This window comes from Cibotium barometz, chromosome 20 (genome assembly GCF_041138505.1).
Source record: "Cibotium barometz isolate CiBa-2024 chromosome 20, ASM4113850v1, whole genome shotgun sequence".
Taxonomy (NCBI): domain Eukaryota; kingdom Viridiplantae; phylum Streptophyta; class Polypodiopsida; order Cyatheales; family Cibotiaceae; genus Cibotium; species Cibotium barometz.
Genome location: NC_141065.1, coordinates 30,509,669 through 30,530,673, shown reverse-complemented (window position 1 = coordinate 30,530,673; position 21,005 = coordinate 30,509,669). Strand labels below are relative to the sequence as shown.

Here is a 21,005-nt window from a genome sequence, read left to right as displayed (position 1 = left end):
GTGCTCATTGTGTAACATTAGAGAATCATGACACTTCCATGTGTAGGTATCCAAGATTCTAAATTGTAGCATAATTGTTGGCACACCCAGAGTACCATTGGCTTTACCAGCACCACCCATGCAAATCACTGCAGCTGCAGAATAGCCAAACCCATCCTGTTTACCTAGGGGGATGTTTCGAATACAGGATACTTCACCTCTGCCACCACCTATTGTACCACCACAACCACCATAGGCTAAAATCAACCGAGTGCTGATTAAGGAGCCATCAAAGGATGTTGAAATGGTGCATGAGGTAAAAATCAATGGTGATTACTATGAGGAAGCTGCGGAGATTGCACCAAAATTTTATGTCTTACAGAATAACACACCAGTACCAATGTTTCAAACCGTGGTGCAGTGGAAAGGTAAGGACATAAACGCAAATATGAGGAGGGGACCACTACAATGTTTTGGTTGTGGTGGACCTAATCAAATAGCAGAATATCCTAACAAGAATGTGGTTCATATGCATCAAACTCAGCAATTGACTACACCACCTAATGACATGCGAGTACTTACTTGTACTAAATGTGGGGTTGATCATTTGATCAAAGATTTCCCATACCGTGCAGGTGGTTTTGGTTCCACTTCTAACCATGCCACTATCTGGACCATAAGCGTGCAGCCTGGAAACATCACGCCACTGAATGTCCTGACACAGGCCCAAGCCCACAACTAGGGGACAAAGGGAAGAACCCAGGAGATGCCACCACTTGTAGAACTGGTAAGAGAAGGAGGGTGAAAAAAGGGGGTAAAGGTGACACCGGGGTCACAATTCAGGATGGATTTAAAGAAGATACTATCGATACCAGATCCACTCAATCAAGAGAAGAGAGTGATCAAGCGCTAAAATCAGATGAGCCTGACTAGGAGGCACTCAAGGAGAAAAACCAGCAACCCCTAAGGGAATTGGTAAATACCCAAATGCTGCAGAAGAGATAAGAAATCGTGAAGAAGCTAGGGCCCTAATAGAAGGGTGTCAACAACTTCACGAAGCCAAATTATGGGCTAACTGGGCCAGGGATACAATGTATCCAAGAAACAAACCGACAAGGGAAAGAGAATTGGACATACCTACTCCAATTCTAGAAGAGTCATAGGAGGGATCTCAAGGAAACCTTATGTCAAAATGTTTGAGGAGGTTGAGTAGGATAAGTCCATTCATTCATTCCCTAGCAATGGATATGAGATGCACACATGGAAGGAACCCTCACTTGCCAGAGAGCCTAGAGACATAGGCAATTCTAGAAGAGTCATAAGAGTCATAAGAGGGATCTCAAGGAAACCTTATGTCAAAATGTTTGAGGAGGTTGAGTAGGATAAGTCCATTCATTCATTCCCTAGCGATGGATATGAGACGCACACATGGAAGGAACCCTCACTTGCCAGAGAGCCTAGAGACATAGGCAATCTTGCAGTTGTATTGTCCACTTCCGTACAAATACCAACATTGTGGGTAGACGTAAAAGAATGGGTAGAGAGAAAACTAGAGCTAGCATCCACTACAGAGGAGATTCAATCACCCCTAAGGGAATTGGTAAATACCCAAATGCTGAAGAAGAGATAAGAAATCTTGAAGAAGCTAGGGCCCTAATAGAAGGGTGTCAACAACTTCACGAAGCCAAATTACGGGCTAACTGGGCCAGGGATACAATGTATCCAAGAAACAAACCGACAAGGGAAAGAGAATTGGACATACCTACTCCAATTCTAGAAGAGTCATAGGAGGGATCTCAAGGAAACCTTATGTCAAAATGTTTGAGGAGGTTGAGTAGGATAAGTCCATTCATTCATTCCCTAGCAATGGATATGAGACGCACACATGGAAGGAACCCTCACTCGCCAGAGAGCCTAGAGACATAGGCAATTCTAGAAGAGTCATAAGAGTCATAAGAGGGATCTCAAGGAAACCTTATGTCAAAATGTTTGAGGAGGTTGAGTAGGATAAGTCCATTCATTCATTCCCTAGCGATGGATATAAGACGCACACATGGAAGGAACCCTCACTTGCTAGAGAGCCTAGAGACATAGGCAATCTTGCAGTTGTATTGTCCACTTCCGTACAAATACCAACATTGTGGGTAGACGTAAAAGAATGGGTAGAGAGCAAACTAGAGCTAGCATCCACTACAGAGGAGATTCAATCACCTCTAGCAGAAAGGAACTTAAAACATGCAAGGGAAAGAACACGTCCATTCTTCAAAATACCAGTTAATCAATTGGGTCGTTATTATGAAAGTGACGACACTAATGCTACAATCCCAATTCATCATAATAGATACCAAGCATTGGTGGCTATCTTGGATGATGGGGCAGGAGTCAGAATCATCACACAAAATGATGTTGGGAAAATTGGAGAAAACCCGATCTGAAAAGAGCGGATCTTATCGTTAAAATGGTAGACAAAACATCTTCAAGACCCATGGGGCTTTTAGAGAATATGCAACTTAAACTCTTTACATTCCGCTACCATCATACATTTGTGGTAATGGATTTTTTGCACCAACCAAACTCATATGACATAATCTTGGGGATACCCTTCATGAGGGAGTCCAAATGAGTGCACGATTGGGCATTAGACCATGTGTATGTTTTTCGAAGGGACTCACAAATCCTAAAGATAGATCTGCAAACATGGAAAGCACACCCCATGGAAGGGCAACTGTTTTTGGTAATGATTCGGTGTCACAACCGAGCGAACCACATCCATACAAATATGTCAGCCCAAGGTGGAAGTTTCAAAAGAGAAAGAGAAAGCAGAAATGTATGCATCACTTCCTCCTCCGGATTTCAGTGAAAACTAGATGCATGTGCTAGCCACAATAGATGTGATGCAACCCCGAGGAACCCAATACGTTGAATCTGGGATTGTTCCTACTACCTCTGTCTGTATGGTCAATTGGCAACCCATTGAATAGAAATCAAAGGAGGAAGCTTAAAGCATAGAAGGGACTGGATCACAAGGTTGTACCATTGCCCAATGCCTTAGAAGATGGCGAAAGAAGAAACAAGATATCGCTCGACAAAATGCTCTGATCTACAAAGAAAACCTATGAATGCCCAGTGGCTAAGATACCTCGAAGCTACTAAGGTACACGATGAGTTTTCTAAGGATTGGGGTGAGTAATTAAGCAAGATATCCCTTGAAGGGAAACACAGGGAGGAAGTCACCCTTCAAGAACCGAAAATGCCTAAGCTTAAGGATGAGGATAAACCAGACCTACTTTCAATACCAAACCATTTCAAGACATACACAATTGACAAATGAAAATTGGTCCAATTGACGGCCAAAAGGTTTAAGGAAGATGGTTTGTCCACATCATGTAACGGCCCAATTGAGGTCAAGGAAATTGATATTGCAGAGCCAAGGGAGGAAACCAAACGTGTTTATATCGCTAAGGACTTGACTCCAGCTGAAGAAAAGGAGCTTGTTGCTCTCCTTAAGGAGTTTAAGGATTGTTTTGCCTGGAATTACAAAGAGATGAAGGGTGTATCACCCGAAGTGGTGCAACACACGATCCCAATTATGAACGGATCAAGACTAACCATGCAAAAACCATACTAGATGAATCCTAAATATGCAGAAATTGTAAAGGAGAAAATTGATAAACTCATTGCTGTGGACTTCATCTATGAGATAGAACATATGGAGTGGTTATTACCAATCGTGTGATAGTGCCAACGAAGAATGGGAAAATTAGGGTCTGTGTCAATCTCAACAAAAAGGTTAATGCAGCTACTAGAAAGGACCATTACCCACTGCCTTATACAGAACACATTTTGGAAAGATTAGCTAGTGAAGAAGCTTACAGCTTCTTAGATGGATTTTCAGGTTACAATCAAGTGTCTGTAGCACCCGAGGACCAACATAAAACAACCTCCAATATGGGGGATGTTTGCTTACAAAGTTATACCTTTTGATCTCACCAATTCCCCAGCAACATTCCAACAATTAATGTGCATAACCTTCAAAGACTACTTGCAAAAGTGGTTGGAGGTATTCATTGATGATCTATGTGCACACTCCCGATGGTCAAACCATTTGGCTTGCTTGAGAAAGGTGTTTGAGCGATGTCAATTGTATCATATATCCTTAAACCCTTTAAAATGCCAATTTTAGGTCAAATACAGTGTGATCTTAGGACACATTGTCTCTAAGAACGGTATCTCCATGGATGAAGGCAAAGTTAAATTGATTTTGGAACTACCCCCACCCACTAATTACAAAGGTGTACAGAGGTTTATGGACCACGTTGGGTACTACTGCCGCTTCATAGTATTTTATGCTAAAATTGCTAGACCATTATACAGGTTACTCATTGTCTTTGAATGGACTGAAGAAGGCCATGAAGCATATAATAAATTGAAGCAAGCACTAGCCAATGCACCAATTCTGAGACCACCCAATTGGGATCTTATATTCCATGTACACATCGATGCATCAAACTTCACTATAGGATGTGTATTGGCATAGCCTGGTGTGAAACTGGACTACCCGATCTGCTTTTCTAGTTGCCAATTAAATGATGTAGAGGTGAATTATACCACCACAAAATAGGAGGGTTTAGCCATGGTTTATGCTGTCAAGAAATATCGACATTACCTATTGGCCAACAAGTTTATATTCTTTATGGATCATCAGGCCTTATTATACTAAATAAGCGTGGCACCACGAGAAGAATCACACCGTGGTTATTATTACTATTGGAATTCGACTTCACCGGGGCCACGGTAAGAAAGGAAACACAGCATGTGTTGGCTGATCATATGTTGAGAATTCCAAATGGGGAACCGACACTGGTGTTGATGTGATGACCTCCCAAATGCTTGTTTGTTCAAACTAGACATGGTGCCTAAATGGAGCAAAGAAATATTAGATTATCTAGCTTATGGTTTTCCACAAGAACGACCCTTGAACAAAGATAAAATGTGTTGGCTTATTAAGCTGGCACCTTATCAATTAATTGCTGGAGAACTATACAAGCTAGGTAAGGACAATGTCTTAAGGAGATGTGTGCGGGAAGATGACTTTGTCATAATATTAGATGAAGCACACTCAGGAATAGCTAGAGGACACTTCACTGGGGAAGTTACAGCTTGCAAGGTGCTTCAAGTGGGACTATGGTGGCCTACATTATTTGGGGATGACATGGAGTTTATTAAAAGATGCAAAGAGTGTCAACGATTTGCTATTCCACAACAAAGAGATAGGATGCCACTTACCCCTATTGTATTGTAAGACAGCCTTTTAAGAAATGGGGAATTGATTTTGTTGGACCTATTAGTCCAGTTGCGTATTCACAAGCCCGATATGTGATCGTGGCCACATACTATATTACGAAATGAGCAGAGGCCAGAGCCTCTAAGCAAGCTGATGCACGAACAATGGCTAATCATTTCAATATTTGGCTATGGATTAGAATTAGTTACTGATTGCGGCTCACACTTTATTAATGAGGCAATCTATCGCTTACTTGATGGTTTCCACAAGTCATCCCCTTATTATCCACGGGCAAATGGTCAAGCAGAGAGTACAAATAAGATTTTATGTACTATCTTGACAAAAACATCAGAAGCAAGTCTCACAGATTGGGAACATAAGCTAACTTCAGCTTTATGGGCATATTGAACATCGTATAAGGTAGCGGGAGACGGGATATACTCCCTTCTGTCTAGCTTCTAGTGTTGAGGCGGTAATGCCTTTGGAGTACTTAGTTCCAAGCCTGCGAATTACGGTGCAAGAACGATTGACTGAGAATGCATTAACTGAAAGGTTGGTTGACTTAGAGAAACTTGATGAAACCCAAATAATTGCATCACATGGTCTTATGGTCAAAAAATTATGAAGAAAGCGTTGGGTTTGACAATAACTTGAAACAAAAGGAACTAGAAACAAGGGACCTCGTCCTCATGTATGGTGTGGGAGGCACCAGGAAAAAGAAACTCAAATACAGAGGATGAGGACCTTTTCGAGTGTCTGAAATCACGTCTCAAGGGTAAGTTAGAATTGAAACAATTGAGGGCATACAAATGGAGAGTTACATCAATGGAAGCAAGCTTAAAAAATATTATGGACCACTGACCCAAGAGATGCTCATGCAAGAGCATCTTTTAAAACAACGGAGGAAGGAGCTAGTTAAAGAAAAAATTAAGCAAGCTCAAGAAGAAGCTAAGGCAAGAGAGGCCAAAGCCAAACAGATACTCCAAAAAAGAGAGTATTGCATGTGAACATGGCTGCACTAACCCTCCTTGATGAGGATGACCAAGACATTGAGCCAGCACGGCTAAGAGGAAAATCTCTACGATTAAAAGTCATGCAATGAGCATTGCATTAATAGATACAGGATCAAGTCATAATATAATCTCTTATGACACATGGGTAGCTCTAAACAAACCACACCTTGAGGCCACCAATGCACAAGTACGAAGTGTGCACTTGTCAACTACCAAAGCTAAGGGATCTCTAAGTGTTAATATTTCCATCAGAAATAATCCCTTGGTTGGAAAGGTGTTTATTATGCCTGCAAGATCTATGGAGGAAGAAAACGATCCTCGATTTGCGCCAGTAATTGTAATATCCATTAGAAAAAGAGGATGGCACAACTGGACAGAGGGCAACAATGTCATTATCATGCCCTTAGGAGCCCAATAAATAAGAGGAAGTAGGCTATGATTGATGGTATGGAAACACTAAGGGCGGTAAAAGCAGCTCACGTACTAGAGAAGACATCAACCCCATAATCCATATGCAAAAAACAGCCAAAATCACCAGGTACTCAGTAGTGGGTGCCTAAGGATTAACTCTGAAACTAGCTATATAGTGATGCAAAATGAGTAATTAAGGAATCAAGGAAAAAAGTTCAAATTATAGACAAGGAACAGAGATGGCCTTCAAATGTTAGCCACCAGCAGTGTTCCAAATGAAGCCGCAATCCACAAGGCACTCATAAGCAATGGATTCGAAGGGATTTGCTAGCTACACAAGGCTATTACCAGGGCAATACAATAATATAAGTGCCAAAATCCCACCCAAAGTTCATTGCTACTGCAAATACCTTCAAAAACAAAGGAAGGGACAATAAGAGAAACCAAAGCCAATTCCCAGCTAAAACAAATGCTAGGAATGCACAAACATTGGTGTGGAGAAAGAAGCCAATTCAATAGGATGAACTGAAGATAGCACTCCCGCCAACTGCACCCACCAAAATAGAAGAGCTGGGCAATGTTATTGAGAAGAAAAAACAAAAGGTGCAACCAATGGAGACAACAGAGACAAATCCCAATAATCAACAAGATTCAGTAGAGGCACTCTTCAGTTGGATGGAAGGAAAGATCAAGCACTCTCACACGGAGTTAAAACGATTGCAACAACAAATGCCCAGAAGTGTTAAATTACCACCTTAGTTTCCATGGCAATAAACAAAAAGGAAGTACAAAGGTATCCCCATTACTCAAAAGTGGATACAAGGTAAAATGGTTTAAAATGAAACATGATCGTTCACTTCATTCAACCAACTTTTGACTGCATAATCGAGTGTTTGAGCATGAAAGGAATATAGGGTATCAACCTTACATGCACTCTATACAAAACAGTTCATGCCCTGAACTTTTTTGGTCGTGAACTGGTTCCAAAGCAGTTCACGTTGTGAAACAGTCCAAAACAGTTCACGCTGTGAACTGGTTCTAAATGGTTCATGCCGTGAACCACCTTACTACTTCATGACGTGAAACAGTCACCTTTCCTTTGACCAATCATGGAATGCCATGTGGCATACTTCATTAAGATAGCCGCCCTTTCGGATGGTCGTGCCATAAAATCAAATTTTTTCCTTTTTTGTGCATTCTGGGTTTGCGATTCTTCATCGTTGTGTGTCATCACCAAGCATTGCATCTCCCTACGTAATCAGCATTTTCAAGTTAAGGTGGGAGCTTGTGCCTTGCCTTTGTGTCTTTATCATTTTTTTGTTTCTTTCATTCTTTTACATAATCAAATTGCATGTTATGCAAAAAACCCAAACTGTGATTGCTGCATGCGTGTGTTGCATGCGTGTGTTGCATCCGTTGGTCCACACTCAAGACATAAACCTACACTCTCACGGTTCTAATCGTTTGATGAAACCTTGCAATCACAATTTAACTCATCAAAAAATAATAAAAAACAGGGTGCGTGCACTTGCTATCTCACGGGTTTCGTACCTTGCACTCACGGTTTTAACCGTTTCACGAGTTTCGTACCCTGCTATCTCATGGTGCATAAACCTGAACTCTCACAGTTTTAACCATTTCATGGATTATGATTGCTACTTCGAGTGTTTGATCCGTTGCTCCACACTTAAGACATAAACCTACACTCACCATTTAACTCTCAAAAAATGATCAAAAAATACAACAAAATTGGGTGTGTGCACCTGCTATCTCACAGGTTTCGTACCCTGCTATCTCACGATTCTAACCATTTCACAGTTTCAACCCATCTCACGGATTAAATGCCTCACGGTATTAATTGTTTCACAGTTCAACCCATCTCACGGATTAGATGCTTCACGGTTTTAATTGTTTCACAGTTTCAACCCATCTCACGGATTAACTGTTTCATGGTTCTAACCGTTTCACAGTTTAAACCCATCTCACACATTAACCGTTTCACGGTTTCAACCCATCTCACGATTCTAACTGTTTCACAAGTTCAACCGATCTCATGGATTAACTGCTTCACGGTTTTAACTGCTTCATGGTTTCAACCCATCTCACGGGTTTCTTACCCTACCATCTCATAGTGCATAAACCTGCACTCTCACGGTGTGCACCTTCTCGCCTGCAAACTCATACCTTGTTATTGCTCACACCACTAACACACTTCTCATCAAATATAACACACACTCGCAAATTTTTGTTTTTGTTTTTTAAAAAGAAGAAGAAGAAGAAGACAAAAAAGAACAATGGGCACATGCTCTCACCAGTCTTAGGACTGACCTTATTACACATGCCAACCTCATCTACTTCTGAACCGGACATCGAGGTGACTCTGGCAGGAACACAAGCCAGTGCCACTAGGTCACCAATAAGCAGGAAGAAGAGACCAACACGTGGCCCAAAATTAAGCTATTTGGGGTAATATGCACAAGCATTCCATGGATCAATCATAAGCAAGGATGTCCATACTAAGCATGGAAAGATAGCTCTATAGTACCACAGCAGCCCAGAGTGCTTATAGATCTTGGATGAATCGGAAGTCAAAAACTTGAAAAAGTCGACCTAGGACGAATTGCAGAATGTCTCCCCCATACAATCAATCTAGAATTGTGTGCAGAGTACCTAAAGTCCTATGACAAGGCCACTAAGAGAGGAAATGTGACCAAAGCAGATGGAACAACAGAATAGGTCCTACTCTCAGAGGACTTGATATACGGGAAGCTCTACAGTTACCACCATGTATTAAAATCCACTCTCACAACTTCGAGAAGATGCCCCTAAACGCCATGCTAAAGAAAAGCTCTTACAACTCCAACGGGGTTGAATATGACAATATCAAAGATGATGTGACAGAGAAAGCTTGTAGAGCCATGTCCCTCATAAGCCTGTTCAAACGCCACTCATCTCAAATATTGATCCACCAAATGAGTTTTGTAAGCTTTTATCTTTATCATACTTTTTTTCAATGAGAATTATATCTTCAATGCTAATGTTTTTTTTCTGGCATACATTATGCTGGATGGAGGCACAGGGTATAGGCTACCAATTGCAAGGAGAGATAATCCAGTTGTCATTATTTTGAAGCCGTGTTTAGGTGTGTTAAGATTGTCATCATTTTATAGGTTTGTAATGCTAGATGTGTATTTATATAACAAGTTTGGTGCTTTAGAAGCTTCTATATGGATATATATGACAATCATGATGTGTTTATATGTAAGGTTGGTAAGTTAAGGATGATGTATACATATATGTATGCGTGAACAATATCTATGGATATTATGGGTGCGTGCACATACACAAACACACATTTATATGTGTGTATGTGACATGCAGACATGCATTCATAGGCCCATAACATGTATGGTTTCAATAGATTATACGTACACACATACGTACGTACATTCATACATACATCTTTCTGCATGTTTGTGTGTAACTCGATGGTCCTAGCTACTAAAAAGAAAGGAAGGGTGATTTTACACATATTTCCTTGGCCTGTAACATGGAAAATGCTCCCTTGAAAATGCTAGAAGCATACGTACATTCATACATACATCTTTATGCGTAGTGTTTGTGTGTAACTCGATGGTCCTAGCTACTAAAAAGAAGGAAGGGTGATTTTACACATATTTCCTTGGCCTGTAACTACATGGAAAATGCTCCCTTGAAAATGCAAAATGCTTCTAGCCCATCGGAGACGAGTCACGACACTAGTATTAATGAAGTAACAAAAGTGTGGACAGTGTGACAAACTTCATACGAGCATTTTCACACTTTTGGATAATGAGATGTCAAACTATCACTTCATTTAATACATTATCAAACTATCGCTTCATTTAATAAGTGGAACTAGCCCCCTACCCCCCTATGTCTCAAACTTTATTTAATAAGTGGAAACCAATGGATCTCTACAACAGGGTTCCCCTTAACAAAATCACCAAAGTGCATGAAGAAAAAGAAGATGATTGGGCATGGTACATTCATAGGGAGATGGAAAACTATCTAAAGGCACACCAATCAAAGGTCTGCAATCCATACTTATTGACAAAGGTGTTGAATCATGTAGCACACGTGCCTCTTCTAGATCCAGTACACGAAGAACAAATGCAGCAACAAGCAGCACAGCTAGAACCACCATCACTTACCTCTGGAAAGCTGTAAGAAGGACAGACATTATTGAAAGACACCAACAAAATCATGAAGGATCTCAAGAAGAGTAGAAAGAAGAAAACCGACAGGAAGATGCGAGGAATAATGCCTGATGTCACAGAGGAATCACAAAGACTAGAAGCAGAACTAGCCCAGGAGATAGCATCTTATCAAGAAGTACTGGAGAAACGGGAAGCAAAAATCTTAAGTTTATCAAAAAATCCTGTTGGCATAGCAGCAGAAATACTTCAACAAACCCCACCTCCTAGCCCAACATAAATTATTTTCAAAAACCTTTCCCCTCTTCGGAATTCCATCATATCAGATACACTTGCATCTGCTAAATTGGGTACAGAGAAAGCCACAAAACAAGAGAAGTTGCAAGAAGAAGGGCACCAAAGCCACGAAGAGGGAACCTCAATACAGGTAGAAGTCCCCGAAGAAAGACTGGATATAGGAAAGAGAAAGAGAAGTGAAGAAGCAACCAGCAAGCAAAAAACGTCTGGATGATGCAGAAATAATTCTAAAAAAGTCTTTCTTACATAATCTTGATTACGAGAAATTCATCAATGAGATTGTAGAGGGCCTAGATAGTCTATTACAGTTACCACACTCTAAATTGGAAGGAGCGGCTGCAACCAGTGACTCTATTTGGAACAAGAGCAGTGGGTGTGGCACTACCATCTACACTGACCACTCACATGCTTCAAGATAGACATGCAACACTATGGAAACAGGTCCAGGACACCACAAACCAAGTTCGAATGCTCCTGGAGCACTTACAAGCAGCAAAAGCAACCCATCGAGATGTGATCTTAAAAAGATTAAAGGCTACTAAAAAGCAAGAAGTAAGGTATCAAACACTAGAAAGCAATAATCTTGTTCTCAGCCAGACACTAGTACAAAGAATTGATTTAAAAAAAGACCTAAAGGCACAAATGGAGCAAGCCAAAGAACAGATGCAAAGAGAAGTTACACACAATAAGGAACAAGCCAGCATCCATGCTCAATAGCTTCAGGAGGTCCACAGTACATTCCAGGCCAAGGAAGAGCAATTATAAAAGAATTTGACATCAATATCCGCAGCTCTCAAGGATGTTGATCACAAAGTGCTCCAACTTCAGACAGAAAGAGAACAAATAAACAAAGCCAATGCAAAGAAAGTATGGGCCCTGAATGAGACCATCAACACCAACTCTTCGAAGATGCAAAAGTTGATGGACACCCACAAACAGGAAATGCTGCAGATTACCGAGTAGCTCCAAGCTAGTCAATCTTTGGCAGCTAAAAGGCTTCAGAAGATTACAGAGACTCAAGAGTTGGAAGCCTCAGCCGCCAGACGAGCACAAGAAGCTACCCACCAAAAGGTTTGAGGAATTAGATGCAGTAAGGATGGTCCGAGAAACGGCCATTTCAGAACTTCTAACCACCAAACATTCAAGGATACAAGAATTGGAGTGACAACTAGAGATCTAGGAACGAAGTGAAAGGGATAGGATCCTACCGACGAGTTGTACTTACTTCTTGAGCAAGCTTCGGAGATAGGTTCGTTTGGCGGTGACTCCTCGAGCCCCTCCTCAAACTCTTACTCTCTTTTTTTCTACACTAACACTCTACTTCAATATGAAATAAATCCATCTGAAGATTTAAGCCTAGGAGACTTGACACTAATTAAACAAAATACATAACATGATGCTGACCCTACCATTATTATGGGGATTTTCCGAGGACCTAGTACTAATTGATCCAAAAGATGTTTTCGTCTATCCATTACACCCTATTGTGCTCAACCTTCGTAGTTGGTGTCGGGTGTTGCAAAACTCAGACATCCTGGACAACAATGTCAACAAACTAGACCTATTTGTACCAGATGATATTCTTGATACACCAGCCAATTACAAGGTTGTAGCTCGTAGTTACCATCAGTCATGGGTGGTTAGAAGTGTATAATACCCATCAACATTTAAATCTTTTTTGAGTATACCCTCTATCATCCTTTTTTCATTCTTAAACTTTATCACAATATACACAAACATCGAGAAGCCATGCTGACTACAGTACTGTATAATTTTGATAATACACATTGAATATCCTAACATATCTCCTGAGGATATCATAGACCTCCAGGAGTTTATGACGCTCAACAAACCCACCGACCCACCCCCTATTTCTAGAGAGGGTCAAGAGGAGACACCAAGCTTATCTAATCTTCCAACTTATCTGGTGTTTTCATCTGTAGCAAGTAAATTACTAAATCCATACCCTAGTATTCCTCCTACTGACAAATCTCAAGTAGATTGTATTTTCTCACATCTTCTTTCTCTTCCATTAGAATTTCCCACTAACACTCTCACCCCCAAGGAGTTGCCGGCACCCCACCTATCTCCACCACGGCCAGCTCATGAGGTTAGTCAAACTCTACCACAAGATACTTTTGAGTCTTTTACTAATGAAACTATTCTTGAGTCTTTGTCTGCGCTCTAGAATATGAAGGATTCATCAAAGCAGGGAATCCATTGTTGAATCCAAAGTTAATGTCCAAGGTGTTAATGCAAATAACACCTTTTGAACCTACAAGGCGGATCCTACCAGAAGCATACTCTGACATTACACCTACAAAGCAGCCTTATGTACCATACCCTCTTCGAGCACCAAAACCAGAGTTAGAAGAATTATTGCCCTTAGCTGGAAAGGCACCTTATGGTCAAATGTCGCAAGGCATACAAAGTTGGCTAACCCACACTTGGAAGATTTACTTGAAATCAGAATTGTCACATTCATGATCAGCTCTACTGCTTCCGCAGAGGTGGAGAAAGGCCCATCCAATCCATACACGAGGAGGCTATACAGTAATGCTATACAGTAATTGTCACAGAGGATGCAAACCCCAGACTTGAAGATTTTGGTATACAACCAGCATGGCGAAAGTACTTGACTATTCTAGAATATAGTCACTAGTACATGTGTGCTCTACCCACATAGAGAGTGGATCCATTATATATGCCACTAAAATGAAGATGGACACCACTGGAATTCCATGATGCCAAGCAGCAGGATTCACATATCTGCTACAACTTTCCTATATTTTTGCCAGCAACATTTTCAAATATAGGACAGCAAAGGAGGCAATTGCTGACTTGGATACATGTATGGCGTCGCATCCGGGATCCTACTATTATGGCCAATGTCCAATTTCTGAAGTTGATCGTGGTCCTTATTGACCAACCCACAAAGAGATATGATGCACATCAACTCCTATTCAACATGAACCAAGGTCCCACTGATAGAGGCATGATGTTATACTATTATCACTCAGGTGTATACCAACATATACGTATGTCACATTTGAGGATATGGTAGACACTGGGTTCTGGAGATCACACTTTACATTTAGAAGAACCCTTAAAAAGCTTCAATCACATCGTAACTTCTATCATGAGCTCGGTGACCAGGTCTTTAGGCCTTGGTAACAGATTCTGAAGACAGAACCTACATCAAGTAGGCGAGGATGTTAATAGGATTAACAACTATGCTTCTCCATTTGAGGACATTAATAAGTGTCATGCAAAGGCACTATAAAGGTTGTAACATCATGAGAGATTGGCCACCCAAGGCCTTAGTTAGTAAGTTTTGGGCGCCCACGTGTGAATAAGAGCCAATTGTATATAAGGTATTTTCTCATTAATGAAGAGACACAATCCTCCTTTGTGCTATTAGAGTTCTTGCTTTGTCTTGAGAGAGAGTGTATGAGAGAGTACTCTAGCACATCTGCCTTCTCTATACTTGTATGCTTGCATGCTTGTGTGGAGAAGTGAGAGAGAGAGATTGCCTTGTGTGGTAGTGTGAGCGACTCTATAGTGACAGCATGGAGGTGAAGCTTGGAGGATTGGAGCTTCTCAAGTGAGCTTGGAGACCTCAAGGGACATGAGCTCGAAGCATTGGTAAGTTCCCTCTACAACAGTTGTGTCCTATTGCTTCTTCCAAAGGTGAATGCATGAAGTTCCTTCTTGGAGGTGTGGTAGCCCATAACACGTGGTCATGTCATTGCCTCCTCACCTGTCCATCCCCTTCTCTACGCAGCCAGCCTACTCACATGTCTAGCCCCTTTTCTATAAAGTTTTATTAGTCATCACAATGAGTTTACTACCTAGCTTCTACTAGCATAGAGCCTCCGTCTTAGTAATTTTAGATTTGTCAAAATTGGAGAATATGGGTGTGAGGCTTTTCCATCTATTGATCACTTCAAAATAATGCATCTATTGATCTCTTTTTTGACCCTTACACACAGCGCTTCTCGGGAAAAATCTCTCCTTCAAGTGGTCCATTTCTTGTCGCACCTGGCACAATCCACGAAGTTGTAGCTTTGCATGGCTTCACTCTTCATCATCGGCTTTGACAACCTTGACCAGGGGGGCTCACTTATCCCTTCTCTTTTTATTTTCCGTCATTTGGTGTTTCTTGCATATTATTGGTTGAAAATGGGATCCGATCACTCTACCCCACAATCATCAAAGTCTATTCCTCTCATGCATGATTTGCGGGAGCAAATGAACTTATTTATAAATGATATCCACACTATTTTAACACCTACAGTACCTCAGTGGACTTCAGATATCCATCACTTTGGTAGTCATGAGGGTACACCAAAAAAGGGATTAAAACCAAAACTTTCATTAAAGGATTTGAAACTGCCAAAGTACGCTAGCACTTTACCTTCTCATATGGTTGATGCAGTAGATCAATGGCTTTCTAAGTGGGAACAATGCTTTACTGTATGTGATATCACAAATGAGCACATTAGAATCCAGCATGCTGCATATAATTTACAGGATGTGGCTCATTGTTGTTGGTGGAGGAAAATCCAAAAGAACAAGGCAATCCCAAATACTTGGGAGGAATTTAAGGATATATTTATTCAAAATTTTGTGCCACCAGATGAGCAAAGTAGAGCCCTTGATACTTGGTTTTTATCTCTCAAAAGAATCTTATAGTTCCGGAGTATCCGGAGTATGCTGGCTGACAAGTACCAAGAGGTACTTATGAAAATTTTATAAATTTTACTATATTTATTATAGGTTCATAAATTTGCCTTGGGGTTAAATGATAAACTTTGACCATTAGTGTGCCGTGAGAAGTGTCAAACTCTCTATAAAGCTATAGAAATGGCTTTAGTTTATGAAGATGATTGAAAGGGTCAAAATCAGGTGCAGTGGGTCAAGTTTCCAAGTCAAAATCAGGCGCAGTGGGTCAAGTTTCCAAGTCAAAATCAGGCGCAGTGGGTCAAGTTTCCAAGTCTCATTTTATGTAACCTACTTATGAAGCTTCAAGGTACACTAGTGGGAAAAAGGGAAAGGCATCTATGTCTAGTGTACATTCCTCTACAAAGACTCTTGTAGGAGTTAAGAGAAAGGTGTCAATGAAAAATGACCTTAGATCTTCTCTCACTCCAAAATAGTTTGAGAAAGCAAAAAGTGAATGCTTATGCTATGCTTGTATGGGCAAGCATAAAAGGTGTGATTGTCCATTAAAGAAGCAGTGCGCATAGCTACAAATATGACCATTGAGCTTATATATTCATATCATGGGGATGATCTCAAGGAAGATTTATTAGATGATACTCCAAAGAAAACACCCCAGCATTCTACTAGGATACTCTCAGTGTCAATTGAGAAATGGGTAACCACGGTTGTAGTTGATACAGACTTATCTTTAGAGGCTAGTCACAGTTACCACTTTTTGGTTACATAACTTATTGTCATGAAGGGTTTGATTGAAGGGAAACTAGTGAAGGTACTCTTCGATACAGACTCTAGCCATAATGTGGTTGGTTCTCAACTTGTCAAGAAGTTAAAGTCAAAGACTCAACCATTGCCATATCAGTACACAGTTGAGCTAATAAATGGCAAAGGAACAAAGGTTTGGGACCAATAGGTTGTAGTCCTTGGTCTCACAATTCAATCCTACTTTGAGGAGCTCAACTTTGATATTACTCAACTAGCACGTTTTGATGTTGTGCTAGGGAAAGAATTCCATACACGGAAGAAGCCTCTCATCGACTTCACAACGCATATCTATCAATTTATGCATGAGGGGAGGATGCATCACATTAAAGGTGAGTTAGATCTACCTAGAAATGCATTAATTATTACTATGTAAATGCTTAAAATATCTTGTAAGTCTCTCTTTTTAGGTTGGGTTCAAAAAGTTCCAAGTGCTGTAGACACACATGAAAGTGGAACTCCAACTTGTAATGCCACAAATCCTTTGCAAGAGATGATTTTTTGATGTTTTTAAATATGAGCTACCCTCGTCTTTGCCTCCGCATAGAAAAGTGGAGCATTGAATAGAGCTTACGCCCGGTGCAACTACAGTCAATAGACCTCCATACCATATGAGTTTGGTCAAGGAGAACGAGGTGTCAAAGGTGATTGAGGAGTACCTAGCGAAAGGACTCATTTGCCCCAATTTCTCATTGTTTGCTTCTCCGGTTTTGCTAGTTAAGAAGAAAGATGTTTCTTATATCGAATGTGTATCGATTATAGAGCCTTAAATAAACTTACTATAAAACATTGATATCCAATGCCAAGGATCGATAATTTAATAGATGCTCTAGGTGGAGCTAAAGTCTTCACTAAGATAGATGTAAAAAGTGGATATCATCATATAAAGATGATGATGTATCTAAGACTGCTTTTTCATACTCGCAACCACATTTATGATGTTAATGAATGATGTCTTTAGGCCATTCATGGATAAATTTGTGGTGGATTTTATTGACGATATTTTGGTTTATAGTAAATCTTTATTGGAGCACGAACCACACTTGTGCTTAGGGAAAATGTGTTATATGCCAATAAACAAAATACTTTCTTATGTCAAGAGGAAGTTAAATATTTGGGACACATTATATCAGCACTAGTTGTAGAGATGGATCCAAAGAAAGTAGCAGTAATCTTGGCTTGGCCTATTCCATAGGACATTATTGCGCTCAGATCTTTCTTAGGACTAACTGGTTTTATAGAAAGGTTATTATTTTCTATTCTGAAATAGCAGCACCATTAAGTGACTTGTTACAAGTTACCATTGTTTATTTCTAGATCGACATTCAACATCAAAGTTTTGATAAATTAAAGCAGGCGGTTGTAACTGCACTTGTGTTAAAGATCGTGTATCCGTCATTACCTTTTGTCGTTGAGACAAATGCTAGTAGTATTGTGTTGAACCAAGAAGGCCGACTAGTGGCTTTTGAGAGTAAGAAACTCAGTAGTTCGCAACACAAGTGGCCCACACATGAGCTTGAATTGTATGCAATTATACATGCACTTAAGGTGTAGAGGCCTACATTACTTGTATGGAGCTGAGTTTAAGGTATACACAGATCATGATACAGTAAAGCATTTTTGTAACGAGCTGGATTTAAGAGATCGTCAAGCAAGATGGGCCAAATTGATGCAAGAGATTCATGTGGAAATTTTGTATTGACAAGGAATAGAGAATGTTGTTGTTGCTGATGCATTGTCTCATATAATGTATCAAATGAGTTTCAATATAATCGAGAATGAGATCATCCATAGAATACGTGAAGCTCAAATCATTATGGAATAAGGCTAGCCAAGTAGATGAGAAATCATCTCTATCTGATTTATTATTTTTGTTAAACGTAAATTTACCATTGAGAATGGAATTCTCAAGAGGAACGACAAGATATGTGTTCCGGACTCACATAATTTGAGGGTATTAGTGATACAAGAATGTCACGATAGTCCATGTGCGGGCACCCAAGAATTAAGAAAACCATTAAGCTCATTAAATGTTTTTACTGATGGCCACAATTAAAGAAACATATTATTCATTATGTGACATGTTATTTACAATGTCAGGTTACTAAATTCGAGTGTGTGAAATCACCAAGATTGTTACATCCATTGCCTATTCTAGAGAGGAAATGGCAAAGTATTTCCGTGGATTTCATTATGGGTTTACCCCGAACTAGGAAAGGTCATAATGTTGTTTTGTAATTGTGGATAGATTATCTAAGATGGCTACAAACAAAGTTGAAGCTCCGCAAAGTAGCGGAATTATTTATATTGGCAATGTGTTTAGATTACATGGCTTGCCATAATCCATTGTGTTAGATAGAGATCCGCGGTTTACAAGTAATTTTTGGCAGCATGTTTTTAGTAAACTTGGCACACAACTCTGCATGAGTAGCGATGATCATCCCCACAGATTGAGCAAGTCAACTAAGTCTTGGAGGATATGTTAAGATCTTATGTCGGGGAACGATAGAACGATTGGGAATTACCTTTATTGGAGTTTGCATATAATTCGCGCAAGTATTCCTCTACAAACTTTTCTCTATTTGAATTGAATAATGGATCCATTGGTCCCAAGTACAATTGGATTACCTCAGAAGACACCCACCAGTGCAGATTAATTTCTATCTCAGATGCAGTTAAATTTAACTAGAGCTCACAATTTATCCATCAAGCTATGGATCAAGCAGTTAAGTATGCTAATCCGAAGCAGATAGCTCGTTTCTTTTAAAGAGGGGGAGAAAGTGTTTCTACTTATTCCTCAGAGAAGTGAGATGCTTCATGCGGGTAAATCTAGTAAGTTGTCGCCTAGATATTATGGGCCGTGGACAATTTTGAAATGAGTCGGAGATGTGGCTTATAAGTTAGACTTACCACCACAAGACTCTCGTGTCCGCCTAGCATTTCATGTGAGTCGATTGAAGCATTATCTTCACGACGGTGAAAATTTAGCTGATGGTATGATTGCTTTGCAGGAACCTAATCAAGAGGACATTCCTTGATAGAGTTATGTAAGTGTTATCCTCGAGGATGATGATTCTTAAAGGGGGGAAAGAATGTTACGACCCTTACACATGGGACGTGTACACACTGATACACAAGATTTACACGCTAGTAATGTGTGGGACAACACGCAGGTGTTGTGCAGGAAAAGCAATGGCAGCATACTATTGCACATTATCACACCTATAATAATAAGTGTGAACGGTAACGTTCATGGGTGACAATTGTAGGCCAAAGACCCAGTGATGTGTAGCATGTGGGTACCAACAGGGATACAGGGGGCACGTGAGAATGGTGTGTGGTCGGTAAGGTACACATTGGATGCCTGAGGTCACTAGTATATATAATGGTTGGGTGGTGAAACATGATATGCCACGCTAGGTTTTGTTAGCTATTTTTGAGTTCTTCTTCTTCTCTCCCATGTTTTTTGCATGAAGCTAGTTTTCACAGGGATAAGGCAGCTTGCATGGAGGCTTGACATTCTCTATCTCTGTTATTATGCAATTTGAGTTTCAAAGTTCTATGTTGTGAAAGATTTTACTTTGTGTGAGTGTTATCTTATATACTCTGCACATTATATCCTCTTACCTGGTATTAGAGCTACTCAATACAGAACTTCTTTATTTGATAGTCCTTTGAGAAATGGAATCCTCTACAAGGCCCCGCTCACCACCATAACTAGTCATAAAGGATTGGTAAAGCCTATTGAAGATGACATCGTGGTGGTAGTAGCCAACGATATAAAGTGTCCAATTAAAGGTTCAGGTACCATGTTTGAAGAAGGTTATGCAAAAAGTCTTTTGGGTTCCAAATAAGAGAAACCTCCTCTTTGTCTTGGACAGCACGGACCATGACTTGCAGGTTCACTTTGATAAGAATGGTGCAAACATTCTTGTTGATGGTGATGATAAGGTCATCACCATCACGTACTATGACTTGCAAATTCAGTTGAATAAAAATGGTGCATTCATTCTTATTGATGGTGATGGCAATGTCATTGCAAAGAGTATTTATAAGAACAACTTGTATGAGCTTTAGGTGTTTGCAACCTATGTTAATTTGGGTAACCACAATCTTTGGCATGAGAGATATGGGCATCTTAGTATGTAGACTCTTAAGAGATGCTAAAAGGTAAGCTAGTTGAGAATTTGTCAAGTAATCTGAATGTATATGAAGCTTGCATGATAGGCAAACAACACCGAAAATCTTCTACACACACAAGAGGCCAATTTTAGGACCAAGGCTTCTCTTTAGCTTGTACACATGCTAATCTCTATGGAAAGATGATTACTATTGCACTTG

The 21,005-nt window shown here is 40.2% G+C and overlaps 1 pseudogene; it reads left to right on the top strand.

Moving 5' to 3' along the window:
- Positions 1 to 20,741, top strand: part of LOC147627779 (uncharacterized) — a 41,149-nt pseudogene extending 20,408 nt beyond the window's left edge.
- The last annotated feature ends 264 nt before the right edge of the window (positions 20,742 to 21,005 follow it).